The 8,664-nt window shown below is 42.2% G+C and overlaps 1 protein-coding gene across 2 annotated transcripts in view; it reads right to left on the reverse strand.

The window, feature by feature from the left end:
* The window catches only part of PLCE1 (phospholipase C epsilon 1), a 275,881-nt gene that overhangs the window by 168,592 nt on the left and 98,625 nt on the right, over positions 1–8,664 (reverse strand). The gene's annotated exons all lie outside the window — the stretch shown is intronic.

Consider the following 8,664-nt stretch of genomic DNA (forward strand, 5'->3'; position numbering starts at 1 on the left):
GGACAGAAGAACATCTACATTTCTCTCTCGGGCATAATCCTTCAATCTGTCACCTTGGATCAAAGTCTTTGAATACTTTTTCCACATCCAATGAGTTGACAGATCCTGCCCGCTTTTCCTCCTTCAGTCTCTCCTTCTGTCTCTGCCACTATCCTGATTTCCTCTTTCCCTCATCATCTGAATTCACCAAGAATTATCTCAAGGAGATTGGATTATTAGGACAGTCTCCCAGCCATAATTCCAGTCCATTCCAATACAGTCGTTCAACAGGCATTTATATAGATCTGTTCTGCGAGAAGCACTGAGATAAAAGATGTGGGGCATGTACAAGAGTAACACACCTCTTGTGCTACAGGACTTCACAATCTAATTTAGAAGATAAGACCTGAAAATTATGAGGTTTGACATTATTTCTGGGAGGTTTGGGGTTTTGTCAAGGTCTCTGGGAAGCCAGAGCCTTCTGGGTAGTGTATAAGCGACAGGGAAGACCGATAACATGGGGTGAGTTAATCCAGCTTTCTGATGGTGGAATAAAGGCTTACTGTATTGTGTTGTCTCCATCATGTCACTCTGAGCACCTTGCCTTGGTTGACTTGTCATTCATTCATTATATCAATGTTTATATACCAGTTATGTGTCAGACCTGGGTAAGTAAGACAGCTTCTCCCCTCAAAGAGTTCACAGTTTAATAAGGAAGGCAGATAAGCAAAAAGCTCATAGTAGGGTGGAAATTGAGGTCACCCCCTCTGTTGACACCAGTGAGTGGCCAGGGAAGGGAAGACCCTTGTATGCCCTCCAGACCCTGCATGCACCCTTGTGATGGTGCACACTCCAAATCTCCCCTTAACTAGAGCCCTTGGGTCCTCAAAATGACCCCTGTTGAGCTGTGCTGAGTCCTTATGAGACCCTAGGATGTACCCAGAATTCCCCCTGATATTCAAACTGTGCTGACACCCTAACTAGAGCTCTACTCGGCCTTCCTCTGCCTACGGGTATATACTTGCTACTTGAAGGCAGACTGCAGATTCTTTAGCTTTAATTCTCTGTCATTAAATTTCTGGTGGCCAGTGTGGCCACAGAGATGGTGTGCTGGGACAGAAACAGCCCAGGTTTGGGGTCAGGTATATGGGATGCCTTGACCAGCCAGAGAGGATACTAATTGCCCCTTCTTAGAGATGGTGTGGGATTCACCCTGATGATACATATAAAGTGCTCAGTGTAGTGTCTAGAAACGGCACCCATTACTACTGAGCAGGAAGAGAACGGACTCTATCCTCAAGAATCAGCAGGTGCCCGTTTAACAACAGAGCACAGTCGATGAAATTCACTGTGACGGGGTTACACCCTTGCTCTTAGGTGCTGCTGGATAATATCCTCCTAACCTTATTTGGGTGTATTGTGAGGACAAATGGGGGTAGAGAGCTGCAGAGCTCAGGATGTGATTTTCTTCTCTCAGCTCCAAATCATACAGGTGATCCCCAACACACTAAGTCTCGAGACAGTCCTTCAGAAGTAAATGTTCTACACATTCAGGGAAAAGAACCCACTGTGAGATTTGATAGCTAAAGGATTCAGAGGGAAAGAAGATTTGAGCTGTGCCTTGGAAGACAGGCATGGCTCTAATTGGGGCAGCTGGGGGAGGCAACTCACATGGTAAGTAAAGGTGAAGAGGCTGAACAGTGAATGTGTCCTAAGGACAGTGCACAGAGCAGGTATTAAGAGCAGGGAGTGAGTGTAGGGAGATAACTGGGAAACTGGAAAGGTCAGTTGGCCTGATAAAGGAGAGCCTTGAATGTCAAGCAAAGAGGTTTAATCCATCAGAGGTGGGAAACCGTTCGCTCTTTTGCTTGTCTATTTGTTTGTTTTCAGCAGAGGAATGATCCTAAAAAGGTTTTATATTACAAAGACTAACATGCTGTTGGTTCCTAGTTGCCAATGTGTTGACCCACTTTCTTTACTTGCCAAGCTGCTCCGTTGGCTCATTATGGCCACACTCATTACCCGATGTGTTCCAGATTCCATCCCATGCCTTCAGAGAGTCCCAATGTCTCATTCAGTCCCTTATCGATCTTTCCCAAAGTGTCTTCCTCAAATCATTAGACCTAGACGAACTGCATGAAATAAGGACTCCTTGATCATGGAAGTTTGAAAAACTCAGTATGTATTTCTACTTTTGAAGACTTACATTCCTTATTAAAATATTAACAACAATTAAAAGGGTCAGAGTAAAGAAATCTATTTTATTTTGTTTAACTGAATGCTTTGAGTATTTCTCATGTTATTTGACCATGGATTTTTGTTAAAGAACATAGCCTGCGAATGTAGCATTGTATGGAATAATTTGCTCTAATCTAATGGCTGTTTCTTATTCTCATGTCCTTGACCTCTGTGGAATCTCTGAAATAGACCATCACCCAGATTTCTCGAAGTCCTGCCTCTCTTATCATTTCAGTGCTCCATCTTTGCCTTATACTTATTTTAAAAAATTAATTAATTAATTTTTGGCTGCGTTGGGTCTTTGCTGCTGCACGGGCTTTCTCTAGTTGCGGTGAGCGGGGGCTACTCTCCGTTGCGGTACGTGGGCGTCTCATGGCGGTAGCCTCTCCTGTTGTGAAGCACAGACTCTAGGCACGTGGGCTTCAGTAGTTGTGCCACGCAGGCTCAGTAGTTGTGGTGCATGGGCCTAGCTGCTCCGCAGCATGTGGGATCTTCCTGGACCAGGGATCAAACCCGTGTCCCCCGCATTGGCAGGCGGATTCTTAACCACTGCACCACCAGGGAAGCCCCTGCCTTATTCTTATTAAAGGTTTCCTCCTCAGGCCCTTAGGACAGCTGTGATACAACAGAGAGATGCCAACAAGCATCTAATGTAGAGGGTCAACAATTGGCTGGTGAACCGTGGGCCACGTTCACCCAAGGGACCTGCTTCATTTGACACACACCGTTTTAAAATCAGGAAAGTTTATATACACATCTGAAGTTAGAGCATCATCTGAAAAATGGAACAATCTGGCAACATTGAGCATTTCCATGAGTTCTCAGGTTAGTGTCAGTCCCCATCACTCTCTAGTGAGCACACCTGGCCAATTATCTGGTCACCATTAGTATATGTGTTTGTGACACTTGCTTTAATGGGATATCGATATGGAGGTAGATACATACAATAAACCTGTACTGAGCTCCTCCAATCTGTCCTCTGTGTGCTCTTGCCTGTGCTGGTTTCTGAGAATACAGAGAGAAAGCCATGGCCTCTACTCTTAAGGGCTGCTGCAGCTCACCTCCAACATATATAAATGTTATGTATATACTAAGTAATTGTTCAGCATTGCTATCAGCTGTTTCCAAGCCCTCAAACTTGTCTGAAGAAATAAGAGAGGAAGAGCTCCCAGAATAAAGCTCTGAGCTGCCATCACTACTGCTAACACCCCATCCATGAAGAATCAGAAAGATAGCTAAGGTTCTACCACCATCTGGACTAAAACATGTCATTCATATCAATACCGGATGAGCTGAATTCAAAGTGCTTGTTGGAAAAATGCTGAAATATGGATGAAGTAGTGGTAGATATGGCAGTGCTCAGGGTACATGTTAAAAATAGGCTATAACCTCTTATTAGATCATCCAGTTAAAAAAAAGAAGCAATTGTGGAAAATCCCATATACATAGAATGGGAAGAGGAGGCAGTATAAAACAGTAATTATGAGTGTTGTCCTAGAGTGTTGGTTTGAGTCCTAGCTCCTCTGCTTCCCAGCTGTGTGACTTTGTATAATTTGCTTTCCCATTCTGTGCCTCAGTATGCTTTTCTCCAATAGGGGCATAAAATAGTAGCTGCCCCATAAAGTTGTGGTAAGAATTACAAGCTTTTTAAAAAAAATTTATTTATTTTTGGCTGTGTTTGGTCTTCGTTGCGGCGCACGGGCTTTCTCTAGAAAAATTTATTTATTTTTGGCTGTGTTTGGTCTTCGTTGCTGCGTGGAGGCTTTCTCTAGTTGCTTCGAGCAGGGGCTGCTCTTTGTTCCGGTGCTTGGGCTTCTCACTGCGGTGGCTTCTCTTGTTGCAGAGCATGGGCTCTAGGCCCATGGGCTTCAGTAGTTGTGGCTCGCGGGCGAGCATGGGCTCTAGGCCTGCGTGCTTCAGTAGTTGTGGCTCACGGGCTTAGCTGCTCTGTGGCATGTGGGATCTTCACGGACCAGGGCTCAAACCCATGTGTCCCCTGCATTGGCAGGCAGATTCTTAACCACTGCGCCACCAGGGAAGCCCCAAGAATTACAAGCTTTAATAAACAGAGTAACATGACTGGAACAGCCACTTAGTAAATGCTCAACAGATATTGGTTTTTATGATGATGGCGATAAGGATGATTGTGGTAGACTAAAAAAATGGCCATAAATTATTTCTTTCATTAATTGCAGGCCAGTCTTGTGGTTTGCTTAACCAATGGGAATTTAGTAAACGTGTTGCAAGTGAAATCTTGTGTGTTGGAGCTTGCTCTCTCTTGCTGCTTTTGGGAATTCTGAGACAACTACCATGTCGAGAAGCCAGAGCTGGCTTGCTGGAGGATGAGAGACCATGGCCCAATCACTCCTGTCACCTTTGCCAACAGCCTGCCAACAGGCAGACGCATAGTGAGTCCATCCTAGATCCTAGATCATCCAGGGGCTAGTCTACCTGCCATCATAGATATATGAGAGAGTCTAGCAAAGATCAGTTCATCCAGACGAGGAGAACCACCCAGCCAATTCACAGAAACATGAGCTAAATAAATGATTGTTGCAAAGGTCACTATGTTTTGGGAGTGCCTTGTTACACAGCAAAAGTTAACTTACATAATGATATGTTGGGCACAGTAATGAGTATTTCCTTGCATGAGATTTGAATCCACACACTAGCCCTATGAGACTGATTCATTTCGCAGATGGGGACAGTAAGCCTACAGAGGTGGAGAAACACAGTCAACTTTACACAGCTAATAAGAGGCTGAGCCAGGGTGGAAATTGTGTTTGTTCAACTCTGTAGTCCAGCTTTACCCATTGCATTAAACATGGTCACACACCCAAAGCCCCAACAGTGGGATTCAAGAAAACATCATTATTTGGCAAGAGTTTTAAGTGATGTTAACATTGCCATTGCTATTGTTTTTATTCATGATAATTCCTTTCATGATCATCCTAAATTACTTTGGAAAACAGTCAAGTTATGACTAATGAATGATCAAATATGTTTCCTTTATATGGAGATTTATAGTTTTAAATTACAAGATAAAAAAATATAAACTTTATCTCACTTGATTAATGTGGTAATAGAAGCTGCTGAAAACTAGAGACACTACTGCCCTATATGGGTCAATATCCTTTTTGAGATAAAATCAACACGCCACAACAAGGCATCTAATCTTGCTAAACAGATGTGTGTCCATCCATTCATTCAATAATTGACTTATATTTATTGAACGTATACATTGTGCCAAGCCCAGTGACTTGGGGATCCAGCAGAGAGCAAAAAGAGCTTTATTTTAGTGGGGGAAGGCAGACAATAAACAAGTAGACCAAATAAGTTAATTAAAAATTGCAGACTCTTTTAAACAGTCAAGATATATTTTGGATATGGACTCTACAGGACTTGCTGAAGTCATTGGGAATGAGGAAAGGAAAGGAGTCAAGGTTTTTATAGTTTGCCATTGTGGAGTTCTTAGAAATTATAAGATTTATACATATTTTTTAGATTCCACATATAAGTGATAACATACAGTATTTGTCTTTCTCTGTATGCATAGGGAATATAGCCAATATTTTGTAAAAACTTTAGGGTACAATCTATAAAAATATTGAATCACTATGTTGTACACTTGAAACGAATATAAATATTGTAAATCAACTATACTTCAATAAAAAAAGATTTATATAGAGAGCTATAGATCAATGTTGCAAACAGTGCCCCTCATAGCACTTATGTTTAACCACCACTGTGAACTGTGAGTGGATCCTCTCCCTCGAATTATACTACTCCCATTATAGCAGGTGCTGTGTTTGAGCAGAATGACCTTGATATTATGCTGTTACTTGCAGAAAAGCAAGCGATACTTAGACAACACTCAAGAAAACATTTGAAGTTCCTTGTGACTCAAGAACCCAGCACTGGGACATGGAGTTCAAACCCAAAACATAATAAAACAAGCATCCAAGGCTGAAGAGAGCTGGGTAATTCAGAAGGAGCGCACTGAAAGGCATGAAGCAGCCAGACACACTGTGTCCACAGCACTCACCCAGGAGGAAAGCTCCTTCCTCTATACAGCCAGAAAGGGCTTTGTCTTTACTTGACTTCTACTGGGGTCAAAGGGATACTTGACAAGGGGAGTCAATTTTGTACTTGTTCTGTTTCAAAAGCTATCTTTCTAGGGTCAGAGCTATGGAAAATCATGCTGTTCCAAAATCTGATGGCATATCTTCTGAAATCTTTCAGCAAGAAGGAGGCTTGTTACTTAGGTGTCCATTGACTCAATAATAATACTTGTAATCACTGCAACATTCACTGAGTGCTTAAAATGAAGCAGGCACTGAGCACTGAGATATGATTTCATTGAAACTCCAGAAGAGCTCTAGGAAGAGATCCTACTATTACCACCACATAAAAATAAGGAACTAATGTGCACACACCTGGGACTCTGCATCAGGACTCTCCATCTCTCAGCCAATGCTGTTAACCACCAAACCAAACAGAGAATCCTATACTACAATTGTCAAAGAAACCACTTTTGAGAGAGGGGTAATTGTAGTAATGATCCTGCCACCTCTCTTTATTGTCTGTCTCCTCCCTCTAGAATGTCAGCTTCATATGGACTTTATTTCCTTTTTCATTGCTCTATCTCCAGGGTCTAGAAGTGTTTGGCATTATAGCTTCTCTATAAATAGTTCTTAATTGAATTAATGAATGTCTTATATATCTTCCCCAAGAAATTGGCTAGAATTCTCTAGGTTTTTGGGTCATGACTTTACTGGACTCATCTGAACCACAGGTGACATTGCATTGTCACCTGTATTTGCTGAACACCAGATACAGAAGTCACATGAAATGGCACCAGTTCTTTACAAAACACTCAGAATAGCTGTAGCCAGATAAGGATCTGATTGCTACTAACCAAACGTGATCTGTTCTGAGAAATTTACCAATAGTTTAATACTATTGCCTTATCATTTGCTGTTTGGCTTAGAGTTGAGCGTGTTTAATTAGATCTAGTCTCCATCCTGATTTTTCATGAAAATGATGACTTGGAAGGATAATGGGGCTTAAAAAAAACAAGATATGGATTCGCATATTGACTTTCCTAATTCAGGTTAATTCAACAAATGTTGAGTTATAGTTACAGAGACTATGGCAGATGCTTGAGAACAATGATTTAAAAAAAAAGACAAACTCTGTCCTGTGACTGAAACCCACCCCTTTCTCATAGGTTTCCTATCTTTAACATGAAGGGGTCAACTAACATTATCCCTACATCCCTCTTAGTGTTATTGTTTGATGACCAATACTTCTCAGCTTTCTTAAATGGGGGGATGGAGGATATTAATTAACCTTAATTTTAATGATAATTTTGATCATCATTATTCTTGAATTTGGTGTATAGTTAGGGTCTCCAGTTTCCTTCTTACTTATCAGTGTTCTCCTTTAATATCAGTTGTCCTTTCTCACTAGTGACTATATATCTACTTCTAATAGCTCTCTTATCCTCCCCATAATGTGATTCTTAAAGTAGTCTGAGCTGGAAAAACAAATAATCATATTTATTTGGACTGTGTTAACTGAGAGTTAATAGGATGGGTAGGAACATAGGAGCCTCCCACATGGAATCAAGTGTGAGAGCTGTGGTTTGCAAACCCCTTTAACTGGTCTCATGGGCCCCTTTTCTAACTTCTGGAATCCAGAAGCAGTGTTCTAGATGGTTGTTTGATTTCCATCAAACAACTTCCATGCTGGAAGTTTGATTTCTGATGGATGTGTGTGTCTAAACAAAATGCAATGGTGTAAGAACTGCCAAATTTCCTGAAGCGTCAACAAGAATGGTGAGGCTGCCGTGGGGTGGTGGGTGGTAGCTGAGGCAGCTTGGAGACCCGCGTGGCAGGTAGGGATGGGGAGGAAGATTTCAGTAGCAAGCTGTTGCTTCCTTTGCTCTTGACTCTACATTCTATTCAAGTGTCTATGTGGAGAATTCCATTCTACTGAGAATATTCAGACCATGCACAAGACACTGACCAAAGACAGCTACAGAGAGCCAAAAATAAAAGCTTTGCTAATGCCAGGCCAATGAGCCCGAGCTATGCCACCGGATTCTGCAGGACGTTAAGTCGAAACTTTATTACTGCAGAAAACATTTAAGAAGGAATGTGAGGGGATGTCCCTCACAGTTGATAATCTGGGAAGTTAGCGGCTGGAAATACCCTTCCACATAACTTCTTCCAGGCCACATTTACCCTTGCGTTCAGATTTTGCCTCCTTCATGCAGTCTTCTCCCAGCTCTAGCAAGAACTAAGCAGTATCTTTTCTGTGCTCCAATGGCCCCCATGCAAAACTCTATAGTGGCACTTTCTGTGGAGTGTGGAAGTCACTGCTTACTCCCCTTCCAGGCTGTCAGTTCCCCGGGGGGGGGGGGGGGGGGGGGGGGGGTTTTTC

The sequence above is a fragment of the Neophocaena asiaeorientalis genome, unplaced genomic scaffold (genome assembly GCF_003031525.2).
Source record: "Neophocaena asiaeorientalis asiaeorientalis breed wild unplaced genomic scaffold, Neophocaena_asiaeorientalis_V1.1 scaffold597, whole genome shotgun sequence".
Classification (NCBI taxonomy): domain Eukaryota; kingdom Metazoa; phylum Chordata; class Mammalia; order Artiodactyla; family Phocoenidae; genus Neophocaena; species Neophocaena asiaeorientalis.